Genomic DNA, 16,229 nt, shown 5'->3' with positions numbered 1-16,229 from the left:
CAGCAGAGACCTTTGATGGAGTTCCATCTCCAAAAACCAAGGGTTCATGAAAGTCATCTCCCTCAGTTTCTCAACCATGAGTGTCCATGGATGGCAGACTTATGTGAAATTCTATTCCATCCTTTCCACTGGACACTCTACAAACGCAATAGAACCTCTATGAAAGTCTAAATACTTTGAAACCTTTTTTCAACATTATTATGGACAGAAGCAAAAATTTAAAGCAAAAGAAACATTAGCATGAACCCCTATAAATCACGTTGCCCATGGCAACCACAGATGGCATAGGCAATAAGAAATCCAACAGCCCCCACCCATAACTGTCAGTTTGTGTGTGTGTGTGTGTGTGTGTATTGTGGTAAAGACCTTACAAAATTCACTTTGTGGCCCTTAACGTGAACCCTTCAAAATTAAATCAGAGTCCCTTAAGCTGATATTCGCTCAATATATCTAGCCTCTGTGTATACAAAAAAACATTTGAATACATCACAAAATGCGTAAAGCTAGCGCTAAGGGATGTGAACGTGCCCGGGGGCGGGGAAATGCAGCTGGTGAGCAAGGTTGCAGCCAAGCTACAGCTAGAGGCAGAGGCATGTCCACAGGCACAGGACAGCTGCTTCACAGAAGCCAGGCCAGAGCCAGCAAGGCCCAAGATTTTTCCTGTACTAGCCACTTGCCCATGTTGGCCACCTCCCTCGATGTTGTGTAGATTTTGCAGCGTATGCGTGGAGGACAAACTGAGTGCGTTTTGCACACTTTGCAACTCAAAACTAAATAGGAGCTCTGAGAAAGGCAACCTGAGCACCTCAGCCACGCGCCGTCATTTGTAAGGCAAGCACTGGGCTCAGTGGGAGAGACCATACGCAGGACAATCATCGGCCGGCATTGCCGACACTGCCTCTTCCACTGTTTCCAGACCTGGTGCTGCAGTCCAGACCACTAGCCTGGACACCTCCACATCTGCCTCTGACACTTTGGGGAGTTCACCCTCATCTGCCCCTTTTCCTGCCTCTGCTCCTTTTGCCTGCACCATCATGCACCTCTTCCCAGCAACTCCCCATCTCCCAGGCGTTTCATTGCAGGCAGAAGTACAGTGCAAGCTACCCACATGCCCAAGCCTTCAACGGGCTCATCTCAAAACTGCTGGCCCTGGAGATGTTGGCGCTCCTGCTAGTGAAGACTCAGGCCTTCCGTGACCTGATGGCAGCTGCGGCACCTCGCTATGATGCCCCTAGCCATCACTACCTCTGTTGGTGTGCCATTTCCGCCTTGCACCAGCACGTGCCCCTAACATTAGTTGGGCCCCGAGTTCCGCACTTGGCTGTAAATTCCACTTGACCACCGACGCATGGTCAAGCGCCTGCGGTCAGAGACACCGGTTCTCTGTAATGACAGGCCGGGTGAATGTAGTTCAGGATGGGCCCAGGTTGCAAACTGGGGTGGCCTATCTCCTCTCCCAACCCAAAATTCCTGTCAGGGACTCTCTGAAAGCCTACTCCTTCGCTGCATCCTCGACCACACCTGCGACCTGTAAGTGCTTAGGGGGTGTGGAGATGTCAGCAAGTCGTCAGCTTGGCCGGCAGAAAACATACTACCCCCGAGGTTAGGGAAGCCATCGTCAATGAAACGGCAATGTGGTTTCCCCCGCTGCACCTGGGCTCAGGCATGTTTGCGTATGTGATAATAGCCGGAGCCTGGTAGCAGATCTGTAGTCCAACCTCAGAAGTCCAACTTCTAGACCCAATACGTGTAAGACGCAGAGGGATCTGAGAGGACAGGGCTGTGGTTGGCCAGGTACTCAAGCAGCATGTGCCTATACTTTTCCCTCCTGATGACGCTAGGCCCCTCAGTGGCGGTAGATTGGCCGGGGGGGGGGGGCATTAATGTGTCCCAGACCTTGGAGAGTGTTCCCCTGGTGGTTGTGGACCGGATGGCAGTTGTTAGCTTCTTGGAGGAAATCTCCTATCTGCCGCCAGCAAGGGTTTACGGAAACATTTCCATCATATTCTGCACCAGTTGCTTGTGGCAATCATTTATGCGATTTTTTCCTCTCCCCTACCAGAATGAAGGACGAGATTTTTTTCTTATACTGGGAGTCGAGGATTGCAAAAATCCAATATTGTTTGCTCTCCATGATGTGAACTATGCCTTTGTCTCTTGAAAAGCAACCCAACATGAAGTCAGCCATGTGTGCCAGTGTATTACTTGGCATGACTTCGCTGCCTCCAATTGGAAGGGTCACTCTCCATTTCCTCCATTTTCCACTCCCCTTCACACCATCTGTGCTGAAGCAATGGGATGCACTGAACCTCCCCTCAAGACTCACGTGGGACAGTGATATCAAATGCCACTTCATCCCCCTCGTCTTCCTCCGTCAGCCAACGGTGTGAAGATGACAGGAGTGTGCTCTGAATGTTTTCAGCCTAGCAGAGGCTACTTTCACTTATGAAAATAGCTGCACTTTCACCAGTATATCAGGCATAATGGTGTAGGTTTCAAAGAACCTTTTCACCAAAAAGTTAAAAATGTGGGCCATGTGTGGACCCTTGGGGTGAGTGGAGGCTTCCCCCAGCTGAGGTTTGGCGAGGGGGTGCAAGTACGCCCCGCAGTTAGCCTTTTTGGTGGAATAGAGTGCACAAAATGAACCCCAACTGTCACTTGCAGAGTCACTCTTCTACTTGTAACTGCATGATAGAACCTGCGTGTCTATGCTCTCTTGAGTTAGAGATAAAATGCAGGGGCCCCAATCTAAGTTTATGCCCCATTCTTTTGCTTTGTGCCCATTAGTGCCAATTCAGCCGTGCCACCCCCAGGATTAATTCTTTTACCCCTCTTTTGTAGTTGTCACTTGCTCAGCAGCGTATACAGTGTCAGGCCCACCATTCAGCTTCAGCCCATAAACAGAGATGCTATTTTATATTTAGCTGTATACCACTTTTATTTGGGAATGGAATACAACCAGGAAAGCTGGATTCAGCGTATATATACTATACACAGATTTTCTGTATACCACTTAGGTCTTTGGGGAGTACACACCGGAAAGCTGGATTGAGCATATATAGCCTGACTGAATTGCTGTGTATCCCACTTTGGTGTTTGGGGGTACACACCGTGGAAAGCTGGATTGAGCATACCGTATTTTTCGGACTATAAGACGCACTTTTTTTCCCCCAAAATTCGGAGGAAAATGAGGGTGCGTCTTATAGTCCGAATGTGGGGGGAGGAGCGGATTTGCAGCATGGCCGCGCTACTGCCACCGCTGGTTTTCTGCAGCAGCAGGAGCGTGACAATCTGCAGGCCCCGGCAGCTAAGACAGTCTCCGGCATCTGCCGGTCTATTACAGCAGATGCCGGGGAGTGTCTTAGCTGCCGGGGCCTGCAGATTGCCACGCTCCTGCCGCTGAAGAAAACCAGCGGTGGCATGCTGTAAATACGCTCCTCCTCCGCAGGTCCTGGCAGTTAGTTAGCCCCGGGGCCGGTCCCCACCGGCCCCATACCTTCAGTGATGCAGACCGGCTCCTGCACGGCGAGGCCGCAGGAGCCGACCTGTTCCGATGACAGCTGGGAGCCTAATGAAGGCTCCCAGGCTTGTCATATCTATATATTACTATCGCGGCTGGTCTATGACACTCCGCGATAGTAATGTATAGAATCTCCCATAGACGGCAATACACTTGTATTGCCGTCTATGGGACTTGCAATCAAATGATTGCAGGTTCAAGCCCCCTAGGCGGGGGATAATAAAGTAGTAAAAAAAAAAAAAAAAAAAAAAAAAAACCACTTAAAAAATATAATAAAAAATAAAATAAATAAAAGTTCACCTCCTTTCCCTAGAATACATATAAAAGTATAACATTACTGTGAAACATACACATTAGGTATCCCTGTGTCTGAAAATGCCCGGTCTACTAATATTTTTATGTACAGTGAACGTCAAAATCAAAAGTGCTAAACCGCTGGGTTTTTCTCTCTGTTTTGCCTCTGAATTAAATAATAGGTGATCTAAGCAATAAACATTTCCCAAAATGGTATAACTAAAAAGTACACCTGGCCCCACAAAAAAAAACGCCCTATACATCCCCGTACAGCTGCAGGGTCACCTGTCAATGTGGCCTTGCAGCTGTTCCAAAACTACAACTCCCATACATTAAATATTTTACCATTTTTTGCCTGAAAATTTTTTTTTCCCTATTTTTCTCCTCTAAAAAGGTGCGTCTTATAGTCCGAAAAATACGGTATATAGCCTGACTGAATTGCTGTGTATCCCACAGGTTGGACTGCATTTTCTCACTCTTCCCCTTGCTTCTGTATTGAGCTGTTTCTGCCACTCGCTGAATGTTCGTGAAAATTTTTTTTTACAGGGTTTCACAGAAATGATCCAACATTTTTTAATAAAGTATATTACAAAATTTACTAATGACACAAATACTGTCAGTAAAAGTTGTCCTAAAGTTTAGTCACGCTTTTAGTGCTTGTATTTTGTGGGCGTTGTATCTTTCAATTACACTTCTTGAGATGCCTATAACTTAATATGACTAATATTTATTAAACCTTTGTAAAAGCTATGACAAAAAAAAACCAAAAAAAAAAACTATTTTTACTCTATGGCTCAGTATGATTATAGCTTTTTTTATTTATTTTTTTTACTCATTTTGCACAATATACGGTAAATTAATTTCCTGAAAATTTTTTTTATTTTGTGTTGCTGTATCCTGAAAGATTTTCTATCTATGGAAATAGTTAAGGGTTTTAGTTATTTTTGTTTTACTAGTGATATGTACATTTCATTGATAGATTTCTGAAGTAAAAATATTACTTTTTGAGCACTTTTTATTCCATTTTTTGAGCAGCAAGATGGCCAATAAAGCATTTTTTTAACAGTACAGGTGATTATTAAAGCATACTAGACATGTTTTTTATTATTCGTTTACATAAAAAAAAAAATGTGGACTGGAGGATGACCCAGCCCCTCTGCTCCTCTCTGTATTCGCCTGCAAACTTAGAGAACACATTCGCAAATAGATTGGCTTTTTGTTGGTGGCAGCAAGGTCCATGATTCCCAGATGTTGAAAATCTACATCCACCCCATCTACGTCAGCCTGGCTCACCCTTTACTTACTCTCCAGTACTTGCCCTTTCTCTGTCATAAGCAGCGGTTCTGAACTGTAATTTACAGCTAAGAACCCCGAAATCTAGTCCACATTTTTTGCTGAATGATAGCGGCCTTTGCTCTATGAAAAGCGTTAATGGGTTAAAATTAAGATACGATAATCCTTTAATAGTCCCAACGTGGGGAAATTTCAGTGTGTTACAGCTGCATGGATAATACAGATACAGGATGATAATAATAATAAAATATATATTACAGTATATTACAGAAGGCTGAGGAAGATACTAAGAATAGATAGAAAGAAAGAAAGAAAGAAAGAAAGAAAGAAAGAAAGAAAGAAAGAAAGAAAGAAAGAAAGAAAGAAAGAAAGAAAGAAAGAAAGAAAGAAAAAAGAAAGATTTAAAAAAAAGTTTAATTACCGGTAAATAAAAATCTGAGACGTGACATGCAAAATTATTCAGCCCCCCTGTACACCGATACCCCTAAATAAAATCCAGTGCAATCCATTACCTTCAGAAGTCACTTAATTAGAGTCCAGCTGTGCATAATGTAGTCCCAGTATAAATACACCTGTTCTGTGAAGGCCTCAGTGGTTTGTTAGAGAACACTAGTGAACAAGCAGCATCATGAAGAACAGCAGGATTACGTTATAAAAACATATCCCAAGCTTTGAGCATCCCAAGAAGCACTGTTCAATCCATCATCCAAAAATGGAAAAAGACATGGCTATCCACCTAAGCAGAGATTGAGCAAGGAGCGTACAGGTCAGAGAAGCAGCCAAGAGGCCCATGGTCACTCTGCAGGAAGAAGAAATCCACAGCTCAGGTGGGAAAAAATCTGTCCACAGGACATCTAGCGAGCACTCCACCAATCTGGCCTTTATGGAAGAGTGACAAGAAGAAAACCATAAGAGCAGTTTTCCACGTGCCATATATAGGGGACACAGCAAAAAGCACAGAATGTGCTCTGGTCAGATGAGACCATGCAAATCAGTATGTGTAGCGGAAAATTAACACTACTCATCATCCTGAACACACCATCCCCACTATGAAACATGGTGGTGGCAGCATCATGCTATGGGGAGGCTTTTCTTCATCAGGGACAGAGAAGCTGGTCAGAGTTGATGGGAAGATGGATGAAGCTAAATACAAAGCAATCCTGGAAGAAAACCTGTTGGAGGCGGCAAAAGACTTCCAGCAAGACAATGACTCTAGACATACAGCCAGAGCTACAGTGGAATGGTTTAGATCAAAGAATAGTCATGTGTGAGAATGGCCCAGTCAAACTCCAGACCTAAATCTCAATGAGCATCTGTTGCAAGACATGAAAATTGCTGCTCACAGACGCTCTCCATCCAATCTGGCTGAGCTTGAGCTATTTTACAAAGAAGAATGGGCAAAAATCTCAGTCTCTAGCTGCAAAGCTGGTAGAGACATACCCCAAAAGACCTGCAGCTTAAATTGCAGCAGAGGGTGGCTCTACAAAGTATTCATATGGGGGGGGGGGCTGTATACTTTTGCACGTTACACTTTTCAGATTTTATTTGATTAGAATTTTGAAAAACATTTTTTTCCCTTCACAATTATCTGTTACTTTGTGTTGGTCTATCACTTAAAATCTCAATAAAATACATTTAAGTCTGTGTTTGTAAAGTGACAAAATGTGAAAAAGTTTAAAAGGGTATGAATACTTTTGCAAGGCATTGTATGTCTATGGGGAAAATACAGCATTTCTACACATAAAACACACTGCAGTTTTCACTGCCTTTTTTTCTGCACCGTGTGTATGTGATTAAATGAAATTTCAATCATTTTCCTTGAACGGTAAATACTTTTTGTTTTGTTTTATACCCGCTCTAACATCCAGCATACAGGTTTTCTGCACCCCTCTTCCATTATATTTCCAGCCATCCCCAGATGGACCTTGTTCTGTGTCCTTCCAATCTGCCACACTGGCCATTTCCCTTTAGGAAAATGGGGATTCTACCATTAAACTACCTTTTTTTCTAATAAACATGTCGGAATAGCCTTAAGAAAGGCTATTCGTCTCCTACCTACCTTCAATACAGGAGCCGGCCGGCGGCCATTTTGGGGTGGCCTCTCTATGCTCCTGCATAGAACTACAAGAGCAAGAGAAGCCAGAAGAGGCGGAGTTGCTGCAGAAGAAGGAGGCGGCGCAGGAAAGAGCTCTCGGGCAGCAATGGGGATGCGCTCATCGGCCTTTCAGCGCTGGGGCCCGCCCTCATTGCTGCGGAGAGCTCATTTGCATACCGGTTAAAACCGGTATTTCTACGGAACGGCGCAGGGGAGACCATATCTAAAGGTAGGAGACGAATAGCCTTTCTTAAGGCTATTCCGACGTGGTAATTAGAAAAAAAAGTAGTTTAATGGTAGAATCCCTTTAAAGAAATTATTCATGTATTGCACTTTTCTACTACATAGCTATAGGTATGAAAAAGACAAAGGCACATGATTGATCCAGATGAAGATGAGCTACAAGACATATTAAGTGGCAACCTTGCTCAAATAGTGACTGAAATTTCATTGGGCTTTTTTTTTTTTAAGGAACAAATATAATTTTGTTGACAATGAGTAACGGATATTTGCAAAGCACTTTTAGATGAAACAAGATTGTGTTTGGAGCCCATTTACATTAACTACAAAAATGCCATTTATAAAAAAAAAAAAAAAAAGTTTATGTCAGAGCAGGAGTTGGACTGTGGAAAGATAGAGGAGTCGTGGTTTGGCCTACCGACTCCACAGCCTTGTTTAAGACAACAATTTCTGAGTGATTTATGCTGCAATCTGTGGCCTAGTCAGGTCTTGCATTGTTTGAATGCAATTGCACTTGGAATGAACAATTTTCCAACAAAGGCACAAACAACCAAAAACATTCAACACAGTAGATCAACTTTTCTACAGATATGGATAACGTTCATTTTTGTCATTAAAAGGAGCCAATAGCCAGCAGCAATCCATGTAAGGCTAAGTCCCCACATTGCGGAAACGCAGCTTTTTGGTTGCAGATTTTGCTGCGTTTTTTTTCCTTTTTTTGAGCCACAAGAATAGCTACAAAAGGAATGGGATATATATAGGAAGTACTTCTACCTTATGTTCTAGGGCTGAGGCCACACAAGGTTATGCCCACTGCATGAAAAAGCTGAAATCATTTGGTTTCACAGGCGGTTTTCAGTACTCGGATGCTAGTCTGAGATTCAGGCACTGCAGCAATAAGACACTTTGAGCTGCAGGTTTTTTCTTGCAGTGTGTGAATGGGATTTGTTCCATCCTCTATACTTGTATGTACATTGCAGCAGTTTAGCCACCAACATGTAACGTCTTAGCTTAACCTAAATCATCAGTTCCAGCTAACCAAATGTCTAGTGTATGACACACTATGAACAAACTTTGTATAACTTATCTTGTACAAATCTAAGTATTATAGCATATTCTTACTTACATATTGTTTCACAATTGTGCAGAATGCAAAGCTAAAATTTGCCAGGCATTCCTTAATGGCTCAAGGTCTGCACAGTACCAGTTCTAATAACTTGTATTTTGGGTTATCTTCATAAGTGGTACTATACAGCAGGCATGTCAAACTCACGGTACCCCGAGGGCCACATGAGTAACAAGAGGTTGTTGCGAGGGCCACACACAGCAGCTAATGTCACACACGTATTTTAACAGCAGTCATGAAAACAAGATATGAAGTAGTAATATGTAACAGCAACATATATTTAACAAAAATACAGCAATTAAAAACTAAACATTTATTTGCTATCATTTTTTTTAGATTATAAGTGGTGATCAGTCAGCCTTGTTCTCTGTGAAGATTTTGTTAGTTTCATAAAAGAAAATTATCTATTTACATATACACCCTTCATCTGCCCCCAGATTCATGTCCCCCCATATCTGCCCCCAGATTCATGTCCCCCCATCTCTGCCCCAGATTCATGTCCCCCATCTCTGCCCCAGATTCAGGTCCTCTCCATCTCTGCCTCCAGATTCATGTCCCCCCATCTCTGCCCCCAGATTCATGTCCCCCATCTCTGCCCCAGATTCATGTCCCCCATCTCTGCCCCCAGATTCATGTCCCCATCTCTGCCCCCAGATTCATGTCTCCACATCTCTGCCCCAGATTCATGTCCCCTCCATCTCTGCCCCCAGATTCATGTCTCCACATCTCTGCCCCCAGATTCATGTCCCCATCTCTTCCCCAGATTCATGTCCCCCATCTCTTCCCCAGATTCATGTCCCCCATCTCTTCCCCAGATTCATGTCCCCCATCTCTTCCCCAGATTCATGTCCCCCATCTCTTCCCCAGATTCATGTCCCCCATCTCTTCCCCAGATTCATGTCCCCCATCTCTTCCCCAGATTCATGTCCCCCATCTCTTCCCCAGATTCATGTCCCCCATCTCTTCCCCAGATTCATGTCCCCCATCTCTTCCCCAGATTCATGTCCCCCATATCTGCCCCCAAATTCATGTCCCCCCATATCTGCCCCCAGATTCATGTCCCCCCATATCTGCCCCCAGATTCATGTCCCCCCATATCTGCCCCCAGATTCATGTCCCCCCATATTCATGTCCTCTCCATCTCTGCCCCAGATTCATGTCCCCCCATCTCTGCCCCCAGATTCATGTCCCCCATCTCTGCCCCCAGTGTCATGTCCCCCATCTCTGTCCCCAGATTCATGTCCCCCATCTCTGCCCCCAGTGTCATGTCCCCTCCATCTCTGCCCCCAGTGTCATGTCCCCCATCTCTGCCCCCAGATTCATGTCCCCATCTCTGCCCCCAGTGTCATGTCCCCTCCATCTCTGCCCCCAGTGTCATGTCCCCTCCATCTCTGCCCCCAGTGTCATGTCCCCTCCATCTCTGCCCCCAGTTTCATGTCCCCCATCTCTGCCCTCAGATTCATGTCCCCCATCTCTGCCCCCTGATTCATGTCCCCCATCTCTGCCCCCTGATTCATGTCCCCCATCTCTGCCCTCAGATTCATGTCCCCCATCTCTGCCCCCAGATTCATGTCCCCCATCTCTGCCCCCAGATTCATGTCCCCCATCTCTGCCCCCAGTGTCATGTCCCCTCCATCTCTGCCCCAGTGTCATGTCCCCTCCATCTCTGCCCCCAGTGTCATGTCCCCCATCTCTGTCGCCAGATTCATGTCCCCAATCTCTGTCCCCAGTGTCATGCCGTCCCCTCCTTCATCTGCCCTGTTTCACGTTCCACCTCTATGCATACATACACACATTAAACTTACCTTCTCCGACGACTCCGAGTCCTCGCTCCCCCGCCGCACTCTCTCTCTCCCGCCTGCCGCGACTATCGCGGTCGCGGCTTTCCCCTCCGCTGTCGGCTCAAATGAATGAGCCGACATAGGAGCGAGCTGCCGGGGGCGGAAGCCGCGCGGCTCAACCTGCGTGGCTTACGTCTGAAGATTTAGATGCAATGTGACGTCATCACGTCACATCACGTCTACACAGCAGCGAATAGCCACGTGAGTATTGCACCTCTGCGGCCCGCACAAAAGTCTCAAACTTTGTCTCTTAGAGACAAAGTTTGAGACTTTTGTGCGGGCCGCAGATATGCCTGTAAAGGGCCGCATGTTTGACATGCCTGCTATACAGTATTCAGATTAGGAAAAAAAACCAGTTCCAGAATGCAGCACAACTCACAGCACTACATTATAAGAGAGAGAAACATGATTTTAAAACAGTGGTTCTTAACTGGGGTTCGATCAAACCCCATTGTCATATGCCCGGTTCATTTTGTGTACCAGTAAAAAAAAACAACCCATATACCTATGTCTTGAATTTGGAAAAAAAAAATCAATCGATTTATGACTAAAGAAGGGTTCGGTGAATGTCCATATGAAACTGGTGGGTTCGGCACCTCAAACAAGGTTAAGAACCACTGTTTTAAAAGAAGACCTGTCTAATACAAAATGCCTGTAGGTGGCTCATCAGACACCAGTCCTGTTTGTTTGATGGGTTGACAATCTACAGTAGCTTGTGCTAGACAAGTAAAGGAGTTATCTGGCCCCAATTGCATTTTCATACTGATTACCCACCAATTCACAGGATAGCTCATCGGTATCTTGAGTTTAGATTTCACCCTGCTTACTTCTGGCTAATCCCATCTACACACTGCAGCAAAAAATAATCTGCAGCAGAAAAACTGTAAATTCAAAAATGCAAGCTTTTTTTTTTTTTTTTTTACACCTCAGAAGCTCAATTACACCTACGGAAATACTGGTATATACTGCACATATAGGTATATTTGGAGCAGAAAGTCCGCAGAGGAAAACTGCTGTGTTAACATGCTGTGGGAAAGAAATGTGATGCACTTCCAACGTAGTTTTTTCCAAAACGTTGTTTGGCTGCGGCTCACTACGCAGGGCCATAGCCTAAATGTTAGTTATCCACATAAGAATCTGACCCAAAACACCAATCCTAGCTGCACAGGCATCACTATATCAACCCTTCTCTATTTAATGGGGTTGTCCAGGTTAAAACTTTTTTTTTGATAAGGCTGGGGAAGGCGACCCCCGGTGCTCCGGTGTCTACCAGCATGGTTTGATCCTGCCGCTCATGTTTTCTTCTGGCAGAAGTCCCCACCACATGTTACCGCTGAGGCTAATCAGTGGCCTCAGCAAAGGACGCAGATTGTGTCACTACCTTTGATGTCGCATGTTCTTTCCTCAGGCTTATATATCCTGGACTACCCCTTTAATGAAATTCAAGGCAATACTAGGATCTTAAAATCTCAGAATATAAGGGAACTTTGCTGAAAATTTTATGGAATAAATATGCATACTTGCATTTTTACATCCATGATGAGTCACAATATAACAAAACACTTAACAATTCTTCCAAACAGTATCGCTCATATAATAAATATGTCAGGCTGAGGGGTCCCTTGCCTTTCCCTGCTCTCAACGCCTATTCATAAATACTGGATCAGGGGATTATTTGGGGCAAGATACAACCCATGTGTCAAAAACACAACACATTAACACACTACTGGTATAGATGGGTTGATATATTTCCCTTGCCTTGTAGTGGAAAACAGAGTACAGGCTTGACATAGTGAAAAGCAGTTATGGCCCGATTCACATCTGCGCATGGGTTTCTGATCGGGAAGTCCGCTTGGGGATCCTCGAACGGAAACCTAATCCGCATTTTAAAAAAAGCAGTTATCTAAGGAAATCCACGGACCCCATAGATTATTATGGGGTACATGTGGTTTGCATATGAAAAATGTGGAGAGAAAAGTGTTGCGGGGAGGGGATAGGTATGGCCCATGTAAACCTGGGCCTCAAACGCAGGAAAAAAAAATACAGTGAAAGCAGAAAGTGAAAACACTTTTTTGAAAACACAATAATTAAGCAAAATCTCTTTCACTTTGCTTGTACTGTATAACAGCATTTTTTTTCCGTGCTGCATCTCTGCAGCAGATAATGACATGGAGTTACCCCAACGTGGGACTATAACCTAAGACTGAGGCCCCATGTTGCGGCTTTGGTTCAAAAAGACGCAACAAAATCTGCAACAAAAAAAAAGTTGCGTTTCCGCAACGTAGGGCCTTAACCTAAAGTGGTTTTCCCACAAAAAGAAAGTTATCACTTATCCATAGATAGACGTTAACTTGCAGATCAGTGGGAGCTATCACTGGCATTTGCACCAAAATATAGCGAGTGATGCGCGCTGTCCAACCACTGCTACAATTATAATGGGGGGATGAATGTGCCCTGTTCTCCTAATCAGTGGGGGTCTAAGTGGCCAGAAGCCCATTGTTCTAAAAATGATCCCTGTGGGAAATCCCCTTTAAGTACAAGCAAAAGCAACTTTCATACTAAATATCTCCTCCTTATGATCAGTTTCTTAGAACAAAACACACTGGCCCACATTTATTAACCAGTTTCTAACAGTTTTTTTTGCACATTTTTTAAAGTACTTTTAGCACCACTATATATCTTAATGCAACGGCAGCAGTTTTCTAGTGTAACTGCATTAGGCTGGAGACACATGTTGCGTACTCACATCGGGTTAGCTGCTATTAAATAGTGGCAGTAAACCTGCTGTGAAGGACACGAGCAGTACAGTGAAAAAGATTTAAAGGTGCTATGCAGTTATGGACACTTATTCCCTATCCACAGAACAAGGGAGTGTCCAATCATTTGGGGCTCAATTGCCAGCCCCCCCCCCCCCCCCGTGATTAGGAGGACTAGGGACCAAATGGCCCCTTAAAGCCTCCTTGTGAATGGAACACCAGTGCACTTGCGTGACCAGCGCTCCATTCACTTCTATAGGGTTGCTAAGACAAATTTCTGATAACTGTGCACAAAGTGTTTTCTATAACCTACATGCTGATGACCTATAAGATAGATCAATATCTGATCAATGGGGTTCCAATACCCAGGACACCCACACATCAGCTATTTGAAGAAGCCATAGGAGCTCAGTGACCTCTTCACTGAATACCAAGCACAGCACCACACATTGCATAAGGGTTGTGCTTGGTATTACAGCTCAACCCCACTTACTTGAATGGGAATGAACGGTAGCTATGTCATTTGACCGATTAATGAGATGTCTGACACAGTAAAGAGGTAACAGAGCTCACGAGTGCCATGACCTCTTCAATAGCCGAGCAATGAAAGTCCTGGGTGTCAGACCCCCACCAATGTAATACTGATGACTGTTCCTAAAGATAGGCCATCAATGTTTTAGCCCAGAGAACACCTTATTAAACAATGGAATGCCACATTTATCAAGCATCTACTTTTTCTGACAAATAAATATGCTCAAGTGATACTTAGAGCAGCATTAGAAGAGACAGAACTGGCAGCATCTTTCATGCTATTCATATAACAGATATATATATATGAGACACACAGATATATGTATGGTTACGCTGCACTGCAACAAACCAGGATGTACAGACACTGGCTGGAATGTTTATTAAGAAGATATTCCAGGTTTAACCAAAATGTTACACTCAAAACATGGTCATAATCTATTGAGGACTATACAAATTATTGTTGCATACACTGATATTTTGCAAAAAATAAAAAATAAATTAGAGAACATTTTAAAAATAGAAATAAAAGATTGCATGATCCTTCATCCATTTCAACAGAATATCTTAATTTTTTTAATGTATGTAAAATCAAGCTACTTGCACAACATTACATTGGTAGAGACCACTGGGTGTTTTTAGGTGTCATTTGTGTCAGATCTGCAGTGACAAGCAATTCCACCAAGTCTGGTTATGGCATAGTATACATGAATGTACAGGACTTAACAATAAGGGCTTTGTGGGCATGCAATAGGAGATAACAATGGCAGTCAATACACTTTTTTGTATTACTTATATTTGGTTAAAAAGAGATGACATTCTGAAAATATTCACCTAAATCCATAACTTGTAGTCCAGCCATGTAATGACATTGTATAAGCACACTATAGACATCTACTTATACAGTCATCCTGTTCCTCTTGTTGAGGATTTTATTGTCTCCTGGCACTTCTGTATTCAGTACTTGGGCTTTAAGTTCAAATATAACATGAATGATAAAAACACCATACAATCAGATTCATATTTTCCACCAGATAACCTGACCTGTAACCAAGTGTGTTGTCACTTCCTTCCAGAAATACACCAGCCCAGAAAAGACAAACACACAGAATACAACACATCACCCACTCCTGGTCTATTGTTATGTGCAGAGAAAGTGATGGAGCTACAGGAACAAATGATGATGCAGAAAGGGGACGTGATGAAGGCTGTGTGTGTATGAGGCTCTATGTGCACTGTTATTGGCAGACTGTATTAGCAGGGCATCTACAGTATTGTGAAGGCACTCTGCAGTAATATATATATATATATATATATATATATATACCCCCTCCCATCACTGCAATCCCCTCACACATACACTGGTGGCCAGTAATAAATCCACTTGATACACCTTGATGGATCATCTATGTATCTGTACTGTCCCCGCCTATACAGAGCTCCATAGTAAACAAAGGGTTAATGGAAACTTACTGATTTGTTTACATCCATGGGATAAGGAGAGATGCCGGGTCTGATCCTTGAACAAAAGGAATAGATCCTAGAGTCAGCGCCACTATATATAGAAACTTCCCAGCCTCATCTCACTCTAGAGACACACACAAAGAGCTCGAGAAGATGTTCTGCAGCAGCCGGAGTGCGGCAGCAGCTGTGCGAGCCCTGAGGTATGGGAACAGCCGGTGCAGCAGGCCTCGGATGGGGATGATGGAGCTGGGGGGAGACAATCAGCAAGCAGCAGCGGCGGCACAGCCCGGGCAGCTGCCCACAGCCCAGCACGCACTGATTTCACCTGTGCTCCTCTTCACACGCCGTAGAGACACGATGGAAAGAACGTTATGGAGACCACACAACACCGAGCGAGCCAGCCTGTGCCAGCCCAGCCAAGCAGCAGTAAGGGGGGCAGTGCCCGGGCACACACTCGGCAGCGGCTGCCTGGGATGCCGCGCTGAGGTGACACTGGCACGGATTGGGGTTTACATGAGTCGGGGCGCGGAGCTCAGACTCTGGAGATCGCCGCTTCTTCCCTTTTGTTCCAGCACAGTGTAGAGCGTCGCGCACAGCGGAGCGCCAGTGACCATTACATCTGACTGGATTATCTCCAGTCTCATCTAGCCTCCGCCGCCACTCCTGCTCCAAGAAGCACAGCTCGGAGGCACACGATCCCGCACCTGCTCCACCACAAGTCCCTAATGTGTATCCATCAGTTGCGGCTGCTCCCGGCCCACGGCGCAAGGTTACAGCACAGAAGATGCGCGATCATCAACCTCCGTCCGCGTCTTGCCGAGCGCTACTCCCCCCTCCCTCACACACCGAGCCGTGCCGTCATCCCAAGCCGCTTAGTCCCGCCCACAGACTGCTCTAACTGTCAGCCCCAGGCCAGCCTCTGGACTGCGCTCATTGGCTAGTGATGAGGACCCGCCCTTGTCATCCATTTGTGCTACAGAAAGGACCGTATGGTATCATGGGAAACGTAGTCCACACATGCTAGACGGACATTCACTGCCTGAGCAGTCTCCTTGTCGTAGAAACTACAAGT

General features: G+C 44.8%; 1 protein-coding gene across 1 annotated transcript in view; it reads right to left on the bottom strand.

Moving 5' to 3' along the window:
* ARID4B (AT-rich interaction domain 4B) overlaps positions 1-16,019 on the bottom strand; it is a 133,180-nt gene extending 117,161 nt beyond the window's left edge. Inside the window, exon 1 of the mRNA XM_075267766.1 lies at positions 15,167-16,019. The gene's annotated coding sequence lies outside the window, so the exon portion shown is untranslated. The remainder of the gene's footprint in view (positions 1-15,166) is intronic.
* Positions 16,020-16,229: the final 210 nt, after the last annotated feature.

This window comes from Leptodactylus fuscus, chromosome 3 (genome assembly GCF_031893055.1).
Source record: "Leptodactylus fuscus isolate aLepFus1 chromosome 3, aLepFus1.hap2, whole genome shotgun sequence".
Taxonomy (NCBI): Eukaryota; Metazoa; Chordata; class Amphibia; order Anura; family Leptodactylidae; genus Leptodactylus; species Leptodactylus fuscus.
Note: the sequence above shows the minus strand (reverse complement) of the source record. Positions and strands in the feature narration are given on the sequence as shown.